General features: G+C 46.0%; 1 protein-coding gene across 3 annotated transcripts in view; it reads right to left on the bottom strand.

Moving 5' to 3' along the window:
• Positions 1-12,679, bottom strand: part of PLD1 (phospholipase D1) — a 72,216-nt gene extending 59,537 nt beyond the window's left edge. The window contains exons 1-2 of one of the 3 annotated variants that reach the window (XM_061452558.1): positions 12,544-12,679; positions 3,147-3,363 (exon numbers count right to left, since the gene is read on the bottom strand). The gene's annotated coding sequence lies outside the window, so the exon portion shown is untranslated. Of the gene's footprint in view, positions 1-866; positions 1,047-3,146; positions 3,364-12,543 lie in introns of those variants that run through there. The other 2 variants (XM_061452562.1, XM_061452561.1) reach the window with 2 other exon arrangements.
• Between the last annotated feature and the right edge of the window lie 6,471 nt (positions 12,680-19,150).

The raw sequence follows: 19,150 nt of genomic DNA, 5'->3' as shown, positions 1-19,150 counted from the left end.
CTTCATCCATACAATTAAACTATCAGTGTCTGTCGCTCAAAAGCCACACAACTCTACTGGCTTCAAAGGCATCATGCAGATTTACTTAAAGGAGGAACGCTGGAGATCACGTAGAACCGGACACATAAGATGTATTGTCCTGTGTACAAAGAGCCCAGGTCACCCCTGACCGTGCAGGCAAAACGCTCCCAAAGTCAAGGGAGCTGGACCAGCTTGAATCATTGCCCAGGCAGACCTGAGGCTGAAGATTTCCAAGGAGCAGCCTCTTAGAAGAGAATTGTGCCAAATAAAAATAACAACAGGGAGGAAAGGCTTTCATTGCAAGAAAGGGAGCCGGCAGCTCGTCAGAACAGGTTATGACAGCTAGCTGCCAGCACTCTCAGGTTTTTCCAGTGTCACGAAACGGCAGATGCTAAAAGCGAAAAGGCAGAGGCACAGTTTCACCAGCATTAAGAATACACCGACCAAACGCATCTCCAGGTTCACAACAAATGTAAAGCTTCCACCTTGGAACTCCCCGATGCAGAGCCCCGACGCCAACCCCAGCCTGGCCCTCGCCAGCCTCGCCAAATCCAAACCCTCCCATTTCAAAGCATGAAGAACCAGTAAATCATCCCAACTATGTCCTGTAGGGCTGACGAACACCTCCCATCGGCAAAGTTTGCCGCCCAGCCGCAGCGAAGAGTCCAAGCACGGAACTGCTAAGCGCGTTGGAGTAAAGGAACCGCCTCTCCGTGGCCCGAACCGCCCCAAGGCCGGACACAGCGCGGGCCGGGGCAGCCCGGGGAGATCATCGGCCTCCGCCCGCCCGCCGGGAACCGAACCGCCACAACAACAGCGGCAGCTCCGGACCTCGCTGTACCAACCTCCTGCCCCCGAGGAAGCGGGTGCCCCATGACTGCTGCAGACCCAGCGCGGCGGTCCCCAACGAATCGGCGGCCCCGCAGCTGGAGGAGCTTCCCTACAGCCCAGCTCCGGCCCCTCGGCTCCGGCTCCCGTTCCCGGGCGGGCTCCCCACGGGCGAACTGAGGCGCGACCCAGCCCACCAGGCACTCCAGCCTATGAGCGCCGCTAAGTACGGGGAAACCACACCCCGCAGAGAAGGAGAGCGTTGGGATACTTGGCAGGAAGGGTGGAGGGAGAGGTTAGGATGCTTTCATGGGTTCTGCCCCTTTTTACCGTCGGCAGTTCTTAGTAGAGAAATGAAAAATCATAATCAAGAAATAATCCATTAACGCCGAGAAGAAAGTCTGTGGGTTGTGTTTTTGTTTGTTTGTTTCAACTTCCTATCCCTGCAGGGACAGGGGCTCAAAGTGATTTCCTCATGGAAATGCCGCTCTCACGGGGAGCACGGTCTCCCCTGTCTATGCCCTTCTCACTGAAGCCCAACGACTTCAGCAGGGAGAAGTCAGTTTCCCCGCCCGCCACCAAGAATCACATTCAGCGAAGGGAACAAATGAAAAAGTCAGTGCAAATTAATGATTAATTAAGTGCATTTGCAACGTTATTTTTAGCATAAGACAACCTAATAATTACGGTCACATATTGTTTGCATCTGAACAGTGCTTGCCTGCATATGCCACATTTTTCATGTTACTTCCCATACTCCCTTTTTAATATGCAAAGAAGCAGATTTTTTAGCGAGACAGAGAGGAAATTTTTGTGCTTACAGAAGCATTGAACTGACAAGTGGAGAAGCAAAATTCCTCCGTACACTACACAGCTCTAGCACAGTCTTGCATACTGGCATGCTGGTAAAATGCCTGAAACCTGTCTCCAGTACTACAGCTTCCACCTGCAGCTGTGCAGGGGATGTCTGGGTGACTTTTTCCAGTGAATTCAGTGCTCCCACTTCTGTCCCTACAGCAGGATTTCAATATGGCTGTTATGACATTTTTCTTCCCTATAGGATTTTTTTTCTCTCTTTTTTTTTTTTTTTTTAATAGCAAGAAACAGAAGCATGGTCCTCAAATGTGATAAATAACCCAAATCTGGTCACTGCAAATGCAGAGAGACTCTCCTCCTCTCTATTCTGGCAGTGCAATACTGAAGCATCTCCACATTCTCTACCAGAACAGTACCTGCTTAGTGTATGGGCACACCTACAGCACATTAGTTCAGATCATTTACACTGGGTTTACTATGACTTGGCTTACAAACAGCCTACTAAAACCAGTGTGAGTGATGAGCTTCACTTGTAAAATCAAGCTCAGAAATCTAAGGTGGTTCCCAACATCATTGCAACACGGCTTCCTTCAGCTCATGGTGATGAGCTCAAACACTGCTGCACTCGGCATCTGTGGAGAGCTGAGTCAAGGTGGCTCACCAGTGCTGGCTGTACTGAGCAAGGAAAAAGACAGCCAGATATCTGTAACACTCTGTGTCATGAGAGAACAAAACAACAGGTGTGGAACTCTGCAGTAAAGAATAGGGGCAATGGGAAATATGGAAAGCCACCCTATATGGCACCACCTTTCCACCCCAAAGAGCAGTCAAAGCCATGCTCAAGGACACTTCACCCCACACTGCAGAGAGGTTTCATGATAATGCCAACATATGGCATGGGAATCAGTGGAGGGATGGCACAGGAAGCATCCTTCATCTCTGCTGTTCTCTCCAGCCTCACCCCTGCTAACCCCACAGCTGCCTCGTGCAGGAAGCCAGTGGGCTGCAGGGAATCTCCACTGTCTCCTAGCTCTCCACACCTCGCAGCACACACTGGCACAGAGAGGGAACATCTCAGATGCAGAGAAGAAAAACTCTCTCCACAGACAGTCCCCTGCCCACTGCTCATATCAGTGCTCATCACCTATGGCTGGCCTAATTCTGGCAAATATTTACAAATCCATAAACCTTAGTTCAGTTTATACATACTTAATTTCTCTGCTGCTAGGTTGATTTTGGCAGCTGCTGTGAGCAGGGCTAGACCAGTAGCAGAAGAGAGCAGACACTCTCCATGAGCATTTTGTAGCACAGTAGCACAGTTCCACTCTCCCAAGGACCATGACAGAGCAGGTTCTCCATTCACAGTCATCACCTCTTCCAGGAGAGCTGCAGCTGTGCTTGTGTCTGGTAGTGATTTGCTACCCTTCCCATAACCTCCCCTGTCCCAGGGGCAATTCGTAAAGTGGATACTTGGCACATACCTTCAGAAATATCTTGAGCTCTGAAGAAACAATATTGTCTGTCAGGGGTTTCCTTGGTTTTCTATTCCCACCTGCTTTTCAGTCTTCAGGAATTTCTGCACAGCCCTAGGAGGACACACTGCTGCCACAGGGGTGTGAGATTTTCTTATTTAACAAGAGATGCTACTGCAAAGAGCCCGCTGCATGGCAGTCACACAGGGATCGCTGTTGCTGCAGTCTGTAAAACCAAGGTGTTAATATTAGGAATCTTTTTTCATTATTATTTGGTTGCACTTCATTCATGGTTTATCTTCTCTTTGAATTTTTCATTGCCATGCCTAATGAGCTGCCCAAAAGTGAGATACATGAGGCATGAAGAGACATCTGCAGAAGGGCTTTTTTAGGACTAAGCCTATACTGCTGCACACCAAACCTAATCTGCCAGCTGAAAGGTAAACCAGGAAAAGAAAAAGGTTTTTTTTGTTTGGTTGTTTTTTTCTTAATAAAGACCTCATCTCCAATCTTGGTCACCTTTTGGCATCACAAACAGGGGGGAAAGAGGGGAGCAGAGGGACAGCAGCTGCTAGACACTAGAGAAATGACAAACTGCAGCCTCAGAGTGGGCAGTAGACAGCATGTGATGGCACAAGGAAGCCATCAAGTTCTCCAAGCCTCTCAAACCGTTTTCTTGCACCCAGAAAAGCACTCCTCCCTTTCATTCAACAGCAAAACACAGTTTTGCCCATGGGCTGGAGCACAGGAGGGCCCTCAGCGGTTTCAGCAGAGCCATGACAGGAATCTGTCCAACATACTGAACATGGATGACATCTAAGTACAGGGGTTTGCCTATAGGATTTTTCTCACCAGGTTGCTTTTCCCTTGTAAGATGAGCACAGCTACACTAGTATAAACTCCAGCACTGTGTTATTTACAGTGTTACAAATAACAGGCTATATCCCCCAGCCCAGTGCTGCTGAACTGCTGCACTTCAGCTGACATCGTTCTCAAGCAATCAACACATTATTGTTAGGTGAAGTGTCAAAGACATCAAAACCAACCAACCAAACCATTAATTGCTTCAACTGAGCACTTTTATTCTTGTTTCTCATGCCTGCAGGCAACATGCAGGACCTTTTTCCTCCTTGTATTTCCCCTTTAGCTGCACAGATGCTCCCTGGCCCCAAGCGTGAATGACATTCATGCCTCTGCAAAGCCATGGGGACCAGAGGGGAACTAGGGGGAAAACTGCAGAGTAGTTTATCACTGCATTGGGAAGGAGCCTGCAGAGCCCCAGGGGAGGGATGAAGGAACTGGCTCCATCACATGGCAGTGAGATGACGGCTGGCTTTGGCACCGCATGAGGCCAAGCCCCAGCATGGGACACCACTGTACCTCCTGCTCCGGCACCCTGCCCCCAACCTCTGCTGAAGCCATACTGCTGCAGGGCAAAGGGTCTTCAAGTGATGGTGGATCTACTGCTCTTCTGCCAGGTTTTCAAGTCATCATTCAGTTGCCCTGTACTACATGACTCTGAAGCTTTCTAAGACAACAGGGCTATGGTACTCTGTATACCTGACTAGGAACTGGAAGTGTGTTTGCTGTAGCCATCTCAGAGCTGTGCCATGAGAAAAGGCCTGAACATACTCCCATAAGCTACACAGAGGGATGTGGCAGAATAGTGCTTACTTCTCACTGCCAAAGACCCTAACACCCACAGCAGGCAGTGGGGCCCCGTGGATGTGTGCACCAGACACCCCAGGAAAACTCCATGGGCTGATGCTAGGGCAGCCACTGGTGATGCTGCCAAGGGTGGAGCAGCCCGGAGATGACCTAAAGTGGGTCAATTGGCATTAAACCACATGCACGCACAAAAAAGTGTGTTTCCTTGTTTTGTCCCTTAAGACCAGTATTCAAATAAACACTGCAACACACATACACGTTTGTAGAAATCATATTGTGAAATACTTCTTCCCCCCCCCCCCCCCCCCTCCGCTTTAACGACCACAACTGTCCTCCTAACTTCGGAAGAAGAGGCACAGGAAGGAAGTTTTGTTGAAATACACTTAAACATGACACCCCCGCTTGGCCTTGGTGCCTCCTGGGAGTTGTAGTCGTATCTGGTCCCACCCAGATTGCTTTTCCTGGTGCAGCGCCACAGCCCAGTAATGCTCCCCACGGCACACAGGAGCTGCTGCAGCCCCATCCCAGACCTCCCCACCTGCACTGCACTAACTAAAGACCCCCGGACTTTAGCTCCTACAAGACACCCGGGGGGCTGCTCACAATCCAAACCTTACTGGGTTTGGCCAGAACATTTCAGTTTTCTTTCACACCCTCCCCCTCTCTCAGAATTCCCATGGAAACAAAAACAAAGCTCTCTTTGTTTGGGTTTTATTGGGTGGGGGTTTTTACTTTTCTCGATGGGGTGTGATGAATGAAATTGGTAAATGAAAAGCTAAAAAACAAACCCCAAACAACATATGCATGGAATGAAACATGAGGCTCCATTTCTAGCTTCATCTTCCCTGCAATGGTGCATCTCTGATCTCTGTCGCCCCTTAAGAGCATCAGGGGACAGAAATGGGCCTCAGAGATAAAAGAATACATCATTTCTTTTTTCGAAAACTTGCTATTTGGCAGGAAACACCCAAACCCAAACCTTCCCACCCGTTTCGTCATGGCACATCATTGTGCAGATACCTGTATGCCACCGTGTGGCAGCTGCCCCATGCAGCCCGCTGCTGCAGGGCTCTGTACAGCTTTAAGAAAAACAAAAGGGGAGAAAAATGAAAGGATTTTTTTTGCAGCAATTCATAAAACTTAGAGCAATGCCAAGCATGTCAGTACATGAAGCACAGTACCGGGAGGAAGGAGAGAGTGCAAACCATCTCCTTATGGTGTTAAGCTAAGACACACACTGCTTTTCTATTTAAAGCCCTACAGTAACATGAATGCCAGGTTTGAGTGAGCTCAACAAGTCTATCTGAAAACAATTCACATGCTCCTCACTACGACAGGATCTGGGCACCTGACAGCTTTTAACGCATTACCATTCCCACACAGCAAGATACAACCCACCTTTACCTGCTGGAGAACTGAAATCCGCACCTGGAAAGGCTTTGGGATGGGAACACTGGCCCACAGGGTGCTCAGTGCTGCTGCCCCCCTCCCCTTTCACTCTGCCTGGGAAACAATGCTGGGGGCAACCCTGGCTGTGCTGAAGACAAGGGTTTTGGTAATAATGATGGTACCCACGCATGTCCTAAAAGCCAACCAATCCTGGCAAAGCCAAACCATCCTTCCATCCCTACCAGCGCTCCTAAACTGTCTCCTGCTGGGCAGGAGCAAGAAGAAAGCAAGATGCAACCCAGAGCCAGGGTTTGGGGTATGCCTCATTTTCCTCTTGTCTACCTCAACAGAGCTGTTTTTAATGTATTCTAAGATGCAGTTAATGAAATAGTTAATTACACATTTTATCATTTGTCCATAACAGGTTGCCAAGTTGGTATGTTATTATTAGCAACAGGAAAGAAACTAACTAAAACATTCTTGAAGTATGTAATGAGCACTTGAGTAAGTGACAAACGTTTCTTTACTGAGGAATCCAAGCAAGACATGCTCCACCCATTTTGTTAACAGACAAAGGCTTATATAAGCTGGATGTTACATAAAATCCTAAAATATGGACCAGAGAACTCCCCCACCTTTGGATGATAGCGTGACTGCAGCCCACATATACCTGAGCTGACACTGAACTAACTGAGCTTATGTGCAGCCGATGGCCAAGCCTGGAGTGGCACAGGCAGCCGCATGCTTACAACTAGCCCCAGGCATAGGTTTGGCTGCAAGTCCGGATTTGCCCTCACACTTCTCTGGAAACAGCCTGTACAGTACCACACTCCAAGCAGCTTGATCATTACTGTGGTGATCAAAGAATACATATCCGTTGTTTCATTCTCTCGTGTGACACACCAAGTTAAATGCCGTCTGATCCCAGGTTGTCATCCCAAGGAACTATAACTGATGCTCAGGAAAGGGTATGCAAGTGGGGCATGGTTATGAGGAAACTTCTCCAGGACTCTCCCTGTCTCCAGGGTATTGCAAGCAAGGGATTTTCTAAGACAGAAGTGCTGTCTTTGCAATTTCAAGACAACTGGCAGCTATTTATTTCAAGAAGTGATGCAGTCAGGTTTCGAGTTCACATGAACTTTTAAACTTCTGCAATATCATGCAACAAAACCCCCCACAATTTACCATACGTTATCTGTGGAGAAAAGGGAATCCACATCTTGCAAGATCAACTACTATAGGTAAAAAACCAGGCTGTCAGGGAGTGCAACCTCCTCATAGGTCTTGTATGCCTGAAAGCCTGTCTGTCTCAAGACAAATTATCTGCCTTGGTAAAGAAATTCTTTTTCTCCCTAGACACCTTGCATCCCACCTTAAAATGCACTATTCCAACACTGAGACAATAGATTCTGCCCACACCAATGGTTACTTCCTAGACACAAGGTCAAAAAAAGACTCAGAAAAGAGGATTTACAATTCTCTTCACAACCCAGATACCCAATCCGCCTCCTAATGCAAGTATCAGATGCAGTTTCATGAGAAGCCAAGGATACTTATCTGGATGGGGGAAGAGTAGGGGGTGAGAAAGATCTTCAGACACGGGATTGTTGGCCAGGCAGAGCAAAGTGTATCAGGAGTTACTCCCTGGACTACAAGGGTGCTATTCATTACAGTAATCAGTTTGCTCTGCGGTACTTGCAGAAACATACCAAGGCTGTTATGTGATTCTGCCTGACTTACTTGGTGTTTGTGATTTGCCTAACCTTTGCTCTAAATAAATTGGAGCCGCACAGAGGGAATTTTGATGCAACTCCCTGTTTCTAGAGCATCCCCTCTGGCTGCATTCTATAGGCTTTCCTGGGGTTGTTTTAAGGGAGAGGCAAACAGAAGGCAGGCAGGGGTAGAAAATAAAGAAATGAAATGCCAGCTGTCTGGCCTGCAGAACCCCCCCAATCAACCAACCAAACCAACCAAAAAAATTAGCCTGGGTTTGGTTTCTAGTTTACCTTACTTCAGAAGTACATCCAGATGACATAGATAAGGTAGTGGTGACCCCTAGTGCCCTCTACAGCTTCCACTGTTATTCCCTGCATTGATATTTGAACATAAACAGAGAAAAGAAGCAGCACCTTCCAGATCTGTTCTTCATTCACAAAGTCTCACTTTCTCTCCCCTTTCAGAAAAAGGATTTCATTTCCTCTCCCTACTCAAACTCTGTCACTGCAAGACATTTGTCGCAGCATCCCTTTGTCACTGTTGTCTAGGAACAAAATTAAACAAATTTACTTTGGTAAGAACTTATTATATTCCATTGACTCTTTATCATAGTACATTCTTCCCTGTGAGGGTGGTGAGGCACTGGCACAGGTTGCCCAGAGAAGCTGTGGCTGCCCCATCCCTGGCACTGTTCAAGGCCAGGTTGGATGGGGCTTTGAGCAACCTGTTACAGTGGAAGGTGTCCCTGCCCATGGCAGGGTGATCAGAACTACATGAACTTTAAGGTCCCTTCCAACCAAAACCCTTCTATGAATGCTTATCGAAAAGAAAGAAGAGCCTGTTTTGCCAACTTGAGCTTGTCAATAGCTAAGAACAGTCATTCAAATTCCTGTGAACAGACCTCTGTCTTGTCTAAAGTGTATTTTGCAGCTCCAGGGTGCTGAAAGGAGTGAGTCTTTCCTGTGACAGCCATCGGTGTGCACCATTATGTTGGGTTTTTTTCTAGCAATGTCAAAACTCTCTGCTCCCGTGACTCAGCCCGCATAAGACGTACCTTGCTTACTGAGCTGTGGGATGCTCATTGGGGCCTTTTGCTGCTGTCATCATGGGGGAACAATACCTCTTTCAGAAAAAAATCTCAAGGCACCTTCTTGCAGATTACTTTGGGATGCAGGATTTTCCTTGAGGAAATAAGTCATCTTAGCATAAGCCTGAAAGATCTTTAGCTTCCTGATAATGGAGGGCTTTGGACATCTCCCCTCTTGCACAGGCTTCCTGCATTGCTGGGTTTGGGTCTATGCCCCACCACCACCTCGGGTGCATGGCACTACCCTGATGCACGTCTCCAGGGGACAGGGCTGTGCTTTCCACCATCTGGCATCTCAGAATTTTGCACATTTAACAGGATCATGTCACCATCTCCTCAGCCAAAGAAACCACCGCTGACTGTCCCCACGGCGACATTTCTGTCCTCGAGAGAGCAGCAAACAGCCCTGTGCACCCTTACAGCCCGCTGCAAGTTTGTCTAATGTCTCTTCACCACCACACCCCTCATGCTATACCACACCAAGGCTCCTCCACAGAGCCCCGGTCCCCAGAGCTGCCACCAATTCACACTCTCGCTGCTCGAGTCCCCTGACTGGTTTAGCACTTCCCAAACAAAAAGTAATTAGCAGCTTGGCATCAGGGAGGCCTTCCTGGGGCTGCACTTAAATCCCTGAGTTCTGCATGGGGCACAGCGTGTCTCCCATCCCACACACAGCCCGTGCTTGCCCCATTGGCCTCGCTCCCCCAGCAGATATTCACAGGCCACCCCAGCTTGCAGCGCCATTACCATGCAGCCAGAACCTCCTTCCACTTTTGCCAGCCGTCATCACGTTTCTTCCTCAGAAACAACTTCCAGGTCTCAGCCAGCCCTTCCTCCCGCCAACATCTGACCTGATTGCTCATATCCAGAATTCATTCCAATAAAGTCTCCAGACTTCCTGCAACCCTCTCCACCCCTTCAACCAGGAAAACACCACCACCCTTCTCCCAAAACAAGCCCTTTGCGGGCATTTATACCCATGACTCAACCCAGCTGAGGATGCAGCAGTCAGAGGTGAGTCTGGTTGATGTTTCTGCAACAAGTGTTTTACTCATTGCAGGGCTAGGCAGGCATGCTATAACTAAAGTGACTCTTCTTTTTCCAATTTCAGTATAAGTTATTTATCTTCTGGATAAATATGTCCTGGACATAATAATGTTCTGCTTATGTGTCTATTCTCTGAATCATTTTCCCCTGGTTTTATATCTCTAGGTGCACATGCTCACTTGTTTAAATCAAAAGCAACAGTTTCTGAGTTGAAGTTCCTCCTAATGTTTTATTTTTAAAGTAGGCTTCTAAGGGGGGGGATAGGAAGTGTGCTAGTCATTGCATAATATTAATTTGGTTTTATCTAGTGTAAATCTCACTTGCTTTTCTTGCGTGGTGCTGAGATATCTTCTGCTACTCATCGTAGCATCAACTCTGCATTGCTCTTGTGTCTCTGGATCCGGCACTGCTCCAACCCTCCCACTTTATTTTCTTTCCCCCCTCTGTTTCATTAAGTAGATGCAAAAATCTCATCCTCTGAGCCATTGTTGGCTTCTTTTACAATGTTCCATGCTGTTTCTCCTGAGTTCCTTTTCCTTGTTAGCTTTGTTAAACACCATTTTATCTTTATTGCTGTTCTAAGTGCTTATGATCCCATATGGAGAGGGCACTAAAAAATATCTCTCTGTGTAACACACACATCTCTCTATAGGTGCATTTTTAAAAATAGTTTATTTCTCTCTATATTCTCATTTTTGCTTGCTGCTAGCTCTGTGTATTCCAATTACACTCTGCATCCAAACCAGCTCTGTCAGTCTTACATGGCCCTGTAGCTACTGGTAGTATTAGTTCTGAGTGTTTTCATTTAAACTCTGGCTTTGTTCACTCACACTGCTAAAATGCTCAAAATAAGATCATCCCTTTAATTTTTAATTATCACATGAACCAGCTTTTTTTAGCATTTGCAATCAATATGCTATGTTCTTGGTTCCTCAGATCCTTGTTTGTATTATTGAAAAGTTATTCTTGTGAAGTGAAATTGCTTTCTTGGATGTCACCTGAATGACAGAATCCGAACCAGACAAAGCTGGATTTGACACAAACCCAGCAAGTGAAACAGTCTGTCATGAAGTAGAATCATCATCATTAAAAAAACCTTTATTCAATACTGGAGGTTTTTTTCCTTCCAAAGGCTACACTTCTTCAAGGAAACTAAAAATCCTGTGGCTTGCCTGACACTGCAGGTCAGACCAGATGATCAGAACGGTTTATTCTGGCATTCATACTTAAAAATATCCAGGCAAACTGGAACCGCATCATCTGGTACATAGATGGTCAGGCAAGTAAGGCAGTTACTGCTTCTGATCTTAAGTGCTCTGAATCCACCTACAGTCCTACTGAGACACTCACTTCTCCCACAGCAGCTAGTAATGCAGCTGCTTTTACTTGTTTTATTTTTTATCTGAGCTCTGTTCTAAATTTCAAACCTTTCCTGTTCACAGCTTCATTAGAAAACTGACCTAATACATCTTACACCACTTCACTTCCATCTTCCTGGCAACAGAGACCCATTGTTTTACCATGATTATTATTGCATTAGTGTCTCCCCAGCTTCTGACTCATGTAAATCAGAAAATGACTCAGAGGCGTTTGTTCAGTGCTCCAGAGAAGAGGAGCCAGTGCCAAGCCGGAGCTTTCAGACTTTGCTCCTTAACGTGCTCAGTAGTGAGTGCTTCCTCTGAAGTCCCTGTGCTGGGGCCATGCAGCTTCACAGCCAGATGGCTCTGTCCTCTGCTGCCACTGCCCTGCCTGCTGTGCGACGCTGCACACACCAACTCCCTGGTGGCTGGAGGAAAGAGGATTTTCATGTCGTGGATTTTGGGTGGATCGCAACAGGAAAAAAATGGGGTTGAATGAATCATGAAAGTTTCGAGACACCATGAGCTGGAGAAATCCACAGGCTCTGCAGGGGAGGCAGAAGGAGCAGCAGCCAGTACAGCTGAATGCAGTGGCGTGAGGTGACCAGCAAGTTCCCCAGAGAAGGACCAGACACCCCACTACACCACACAGCAAAGGAGTGCACACACACGGTAAGAAAGTGCAGGCTGGAGCAGATGCCACAGTCCAACAGAAGACACACACACAAGTTTATTTTCCCTCATAAATCCATCAGGAAGCATAGAACTAGTCTCCAAAAAGTTATTTCACTCTTTGACAAACACAACTGCAAAAGGCAATAAAAATGCTCTGTGCTGCCTTTGCAGAGTTTAGACTAAACTGAAAGCTGCCATCAGTCCCAGGTCCTCAGTACTCTGCTCTCAGTTTGCTCAAGCCCTCCACTGAAACCAGTAGCATAATTCGCTATTCGTCTTTCTTTTTTTTATCCTGAATCCCAGTCATTTTGCACAGTAAAACATGTAAAACCCTAGTCTGCCATAGGATCAAAACTAAAAGAGGAAGAACAAGTGAAAGAAACCAAAACCCGTAAGAACTGAGGAAACACAAAACCTTATATACAGAACCCAGCAGAGGCTATGCAATCATTTTATTTATACTCACCAAAACAAGAGCTGCACAGACCGCAAAAGAGCACTGCTGAGGGTATATTCTCACTTTTAATTCCGTCCATAAACCTGGGAAGACCAAAGTATTACAAATCACAGCATACTCAGCAAAGATACCCAAGTGTACAACATAGGATGAGTCGTTGTCACATGGAAGACTTTTTGAAGGAAGTAACTGGACACAAGTGTTTATCTGAGGTTTGGGATCACTCTGCTGAGCAGCACGGTATTTACGTATGTGTACTGCAACGCCCATTTACCTAACTAATCCATCAGGTCCTCTTTCAATGAGACAAATGTTAAAGGAAAAGCAGTGAATATTTCTGCATTTCATCCGGGTTTTGTACTCCCTCAATCAGTGTTCCACTATAGATTTCTGAAAATAATTAACAAACACATAAAGAGCACTAACAAACAGCAACCAGTGACATGCAGACTTAGAGGTGTCAGTCATTATTAAACCTTTAAATGAAAGTGTCCATGGAGTGCCACATTACCCTGTTTTACCCTTTGTCACACTTACTGAGGGAACGTAAAGGTGAACCAGAACCAGTTCTTCAGCAATTTAATTGTAAGTATCACATCCAGCAGCCTGCAATGCATACCCAGAGATGGGCCACTCAGTATTTACTTTCTTTAGTTTTCAGGTTTCTTTGTTTCTTAACTTTCTGTCACTCCCTAATGGATACCCGGATACCCAGTTATCTCAGACTAGGCAAAGGAAGGTCATTGCTGTGAGTTTTCTGGTAGATGAATGACATGAATGCGAGATGTTTGGATGGCATCTGCTCCACAGTCACAGCCCCCAGTTTTCATCTGGGGACACTGGAGGTTTCTGTTGTCATACAAGAAGGGCTGGCATTTATTTGGGGCCACATCATCATTCCTGCCAAGTCTCCAGGCAGGTCCTTATGCAAACAACCAGTATCTACTTGGAATTTGCATTAACATTTAACTGAAAAGCTGTTTTGGAAGACACCTGTTTCCAAATCTTTGGGTTCCCCCTGTAACCAAACATCTCCAGGCTGGTTACGCGAGTGAAGGTGGCAGCTGAGCATGATTCAGAGCTGCACATCTGTATTTAGTATTGACTTAAGTAACTGAGGGCTGCTGTGAGCAAACTGCCCATCCCAGATCCAAAGACCCTTATGTTCTGGCAGAGCCATTCCTTCTGCATTTAAATCAAAACACACTTTGGATTCAGGAATGGAGTTAAGCCAACGAGGGAGAGGAAAATTTCGCATCACTTTCTCCTGCTGTTAGTAGAATTCCTGAAATCACACCTCATGCCAACAAGTACCCTACTGAGCCAGCCTCAGCAAACTCCCATTCCGGCCAGCCAGAACTTACCTGGGTCTGAACTAAATGCACTGCAAAGTCCCCAGAAATTATGTGACGTGCCATGCTTGGGTGTTAATCCATGGGACACAGCCAGCAGCATGAAATCCCAGCACCATGCCATGGATTCAGCTATTTCTGGAACCCTTCTGAAGCCTGCAGAGAGGACTGTAGGACCACTGCTCTGCGAGGCAGTTAACCCACATGATGGGTGAAGTTAAGAGATAAGCAAGTGAAGATACACCAGCAGCAGTACAGTATCACCCATCACGGCTCCAGCTCTGAAGTGCTTCCTCTTCCCAACATCACACTGTAGGACCAAAAAGCAAGCAGTTCATGGCTTTTCTCTTTTTTTCCCCTTAAAAAAAAAAAACAAAAATACCAAACACCACCACCCCCCCCCAAAAAAAAAAAAAAAACAACCAAAACAAACCACAAAAAAAAAAAAACAGTTCAATTTTCATTGTTTTAAAGGTAGGAAGAAGTGCCTTTTTAGCTCAGAGCAGTGGCAAAAAAAATCATATCATACTCCTGCATCTAACCATATTAAATGGAAAGAAAAAATCCCCTGCAGTTTTCAGAGAACCAGGCAAAACCAGTGCTCTAGCCAGCCTCTCTCCTCTTTAACAGATTTATGCTTCAAGGGTATTATACTACTCTAAAAAGTGGGTGAATAGAGGTAGAGAAGTAAGGGACTGCATAGTGGCAACAGAGGCTAAGGTGCTTCAGGATTGCAAGTTCTAGCTCAAAGTGCCTGACCCCTGATACATTGTGCTCATCCGGTATGAAACCACTTGGGTATTTTAAATGTGCTACAACATCTTCACAGGGTAGTTCTGCTTTTCTTCTGCTGCTTCTGGTGCCACTGTGGCCCCAGGGAACCCACGTGCACACAGCATCCTGGTCCCACAGGGGACACGGCTGGTCTGGGGGGGCTTTCTAAGAACAAACTGGGGAGGGAGCACACTTGTTCCCCATGATTGCTGAATAAGATGTGGCATATTTAGGTGCCCAAATACTGATTTTCTTGCAAACAGCCAGCAATTGCATGGCCCCTTCAGGTGGTGGTTCCGCCACTTACCTGCATTTTCTTGGGTGCCTCTCACCCAGCCATCACATGCCATGATGCATGGCTACTTATAGCCAGTTGCCTTATTATTTATTATAAATATTCATCATTGCATACTATGTTCACTGAAATTACAGCCTTTCAGGGAAGGGGTAGAGAAGGTTTGGGTGGCACCAGTGGCTGAACTTCAGCAATTAAAACTTGCTTCATCGAAATTGAAGCACAATGAGCTTTCCCTGCCAGCAGCAATTAGAAACAAGCACTATCAGATTACTTTCTGCAGCAATAGCACTTTGTTATTTTCCTTCCACGAGGGGCAGGGAAATGTCGTCAGTGGTGGGGGTGCGATACCTGTCACAGATCTGCTGTTGGCAAATAGGTATATTTCTTATAAACTCCTCAGAAGCGCTCGATTCCAGGTTTTTGAAAGATTGTTTCATTTTTACTCTGAATCGCTTTTCCATCTTCTAGTTCCTGACACAGCAACTTTTGTGAGGCTAAACCTGCACAGCGAAGCTCTCCTGAAGCTTCATTTAGCAATGACAAGGGATGCTGAGATTCCCTGGGAGAAATCTGAGTGAAAACCCTCCAGAAACAGAGTACATTCCAGTGGGGGAAAAACACAGGCAAGGGTAAGTTTTATTGTGTTTAGGTCAGTATTTATATTCGTGTGAGTACTTTGAAGGCCAGTATCTATTTCCACGAACTATTGCTATCAGCAAGAAGCAAAGTCCTCCTACCTGCCTTAGATGGGGAAAAGCATGTTATTCTTGAAACACCAGTCTGACTTTTCACGTTTGCACTCCAAGTCCCACTATGTTTTTAAAGCCCTGAAGACATGATGCTGCTCATTGCCCAGCTCCTTTGGCTTACTGGAAACTGAGCCTAACGTTTCTAGATCGCAAATGCAAGCCTCGGACCTTTTAATCTGCTGCTGATGTACTTGCTATCTGATTTTTGGGAGGCTCCTCGTGACTTCAGACACAGTCACGAGCCTTTTGATGACTTTACCGGCAAACTTTAGAAGGCTCTCATAAAAGGAACACCTTTGACTTCAGGTTGCAAAAGACAGAGATCACTTCAAGAGATTACAGCCTCCACGCAAATAGGCTTGTTTAGGGTGGTACCACTATTAATGACTTTACTGACTGAGACAACACTCACAGCGATAGTCTGGGCAAGCACTGGTTTTAATTAGGAGTACTCAGGCTTGTTAAGTGACCAAGTATGGTACTGAGTCACAGCACATGAAACGGTATGGAGACTCCTTAGGGCCATGCAATTAAGTCTTTGCTTTTAAGACCTTTCCTAAGACTGTTCCCCTGGGAGAAGGAAGCCAGCAGGGCATGTGGCATCACAGCAGGCTGTTCAAGTGGGTACCACAAACATGTCTGATCAGAGGCTAAAGAGGAGGATTTTGTGGACTGCAAAGGACAGACATGCTGAAATATTACTTCAGTGGAGACACATGGCCACCAAAGGCATTTCTTCCATTCTCACATGGTCCCTAAAAACCTTAACACTGGCAGCCCTTTAAACGCTACACTTTAGTTTGGGATTTTGTAATTCTATGTAAGTGGAAGCAGTGCCTTCCGACAGTGACCTTACAATGCTCTCCCCCTAACTCTGCACAGAGCTCTAAATGAGTAGACACTGTGCTGAGATGGATGTGGAACAGTAGGAGCAGACCTGCCTTGTCCCCTGTTGCCCTCCTGCCCAGGATGCCCACTGTAAGCCACTTGCTCCAGGAGACCTCCTGCCTTTCTTGCTCATTGCAGCTTAGGGAGGAGGAAGTGACAAAGCCAGTGAGCCTCGGTTCCTGGTTTGGGGGAAGATAAGATGTCTTCTGGGAAGTGTAGTTCCCAGGAAACATGAATCCGCAGCCTTCCTCAAAAGGCAAGCCAGAAAAGCTGGCAGCTTCTGACTGTTTCCATTGCTCCACTGCAAGGGAAAATGTGTTGAAATTAAAAGAGGGAATTTTTTATAGGCAACCCTGTGTGGAAATAAGCAGACTGCAGTTGGAAAACTCAAACTTGCTCAGGAGAATTAGACACAAGGAGGAAAATCTTTCTGCCTTGACGAGAGTTGGAAAAGAGTGGTATTTACTGAACTTTGCAGTCAAAGGGAAACTAGCCCTGACATTCACTGGGAGATATGAAGGCTGCTTGAGAAGAAAGCATTGGCTGGCCAGAGACCCAGGCACAGCTAACTCCTCATGGTTGAAGGGGGGTGAAAATATTCTTGCAGAGTTGAAGAAAGGAGCTTTGCAAAAAAGAGTTGGAGAGTTTGGACCCCAACCTCCACCTGCCCAGCAGTGGCAAATAGCTCCTGTGCCTGCTGCTTTTGCCTAGGAATGAGCCTTTGGGGCAATGCATGCTGCAGAGCTGTAAAACAGAATCTGCAGATGCTGCTAAAAGAACCTGTTGGTATGAACTAAGGATTACTGACAAAAAGTGTACAGCAGTTGTTTGTGGTTTACATATGTTACCACAGAGCTTGTGTACTGAAAGAGGTGAAGGAAGTGTTTCTAAGGATGACTGTGGAGAACTGAACGCAGCACAGAAGTCAGGCTGATAAATCAAAGAGCAGACAAAGAGTTTGCCCAAAGTTTCAAATACTGTTCTGGGAAAGTGGTTTATATTCTCATTCTGAAGAATTTATCCTTGTTCGTAAAAAGAAATGCAGTCTTCTGGCTACGCAAAATTCAGTACAATATGTTCTGTGGAAAGTTTGAATGCAGTATCTAAAAGTCCTGGAGTCTGCTCCATCTCATTAATCACTCCATCCACTAATGAATTACCGTTAATTGCCCTGCCCAAACACTGGCACAGCCACCAGCCGTGCAAACCCAGACCCTTTGCTCCCTGGCTCTTGCAGGAAAGCTGTATTTATATACACGCAACTCAGCTGTGGAGGCCTTGGTTTGGTTACTGACATTGGTTCACATGTGTCTGCTTCAGCATGTCCTCTGCAGCCTCTCTGCACTTGGTCAGAGGGCTCTGTACACACAGAGCCGTATGGGAAACTGCTGTTACTTACCCTGCTCTCCTGGTTTGGGGCACAGCATCAATGAGAGTATTGCACTTACAAACTGAACACTAAATAACTGCAAACAATAACCAGCGAAGACATTTATGAGCTGAGTGGGACCCTAAGACAAAAGGATTGTTGATGGTAGCTCACTCATTACCATCTGTACATATTGGCAGTAAAGCTGACACCAGCAGTCAGAATCAGTGTCTTACAAAGGCATCTTCAACATTACTTTCCACTTTACAAATTTAATTAGCCCTTTCTCCCTCAAGCAGCACAATACAAAATATGTTTCCAGGTAAAGTAGCCATTTTCTAGATAGAGAATTGGAGAGAACATTAAAGCAAAAAAAAAAAAAAGAAACACAAACCAAACCAAACAACCTGTGCCTAAATTAAATCACCTGTTCTCATTTTCTACATGGACATTTTGGCAATTACTCCTTCTCTGAAAGGAGCAATCTTTATGTTTAGTGCCATAATTCATGGTCTTCTAAACCAGAACACTGATAAATGAATTCCTGAAAGATGGAGTTTAAACCAAATCCCCACATCTTTCTCTGGACCTATCAGACAGCAACAGTCGTATTTTCTTTTTCAAGAATAAGCTCTTGTGATCTCTGGTTCTTCTTCCCCACAGCCGGCAGGTCCACAGGGCTCTCGCTTTTTAGGGAGGGGACATTTTGTATTATAGGAGAGTGCTGAACGAAACTCTAAGTATGATACCAACATGTAGCCCAGAAGCACCTCCTGGCCAAACACCCCAGAAATCAGAGCTGGCCACAAAGAATTTGGGTTGAAGCAGCAGCCAAGTGGGGCAAGACAAGGCAGAGGCAACAGCTCTGAGCATCCTGGTTAAGTTGCTGTTGAAATCATGGTTTTGGAATGCCTGTAGCCAAGTCTAGAATGTTACCAGATAAACCCAGCCAAGGCATAGATAGCAGTGCCCAGCATAGCCTGGAGCACCCTTCAAAGTCTGGGTTTCAGCAGGAAAAGCTATTAGTTTGTATTGGTACATTGATTTCTGCATGAAGGTAAACTGTGCTGTTAATGAAACCCAGTGCCTGGTTTCCAGAAGAACCTGGTAACTGAGTAATTCTTTCGGTTAACTGTACTACTCATATAGAAATTTATGGATCTGATTTCCTTCTGTTAGGAAGCTG

This window comes from Pezoporus flaviventris, unplaced genomic scaffold (assembly GCF_033815535.1).
Source record: "Pezoporus flaviventris isolate CSIRO_AGI_PZ_B2104156 unplaced genomic scaffold, CSIRO_AGI_Pfla_v1 ptg000013l, whole genome shotgun sequence".
NCBI classification, from domain to species: domain Eukaryota; kingdom Metazoa; phylum Chordata; class Aves; order Psittaciformes; family Psittacidae; genus Pezoporus; species Pezoporus flaviventris.
Note: the sequence above shows the minus strand (reverse complement) of the source record. Positions and strands in the feature narration are given on the sequence as shown.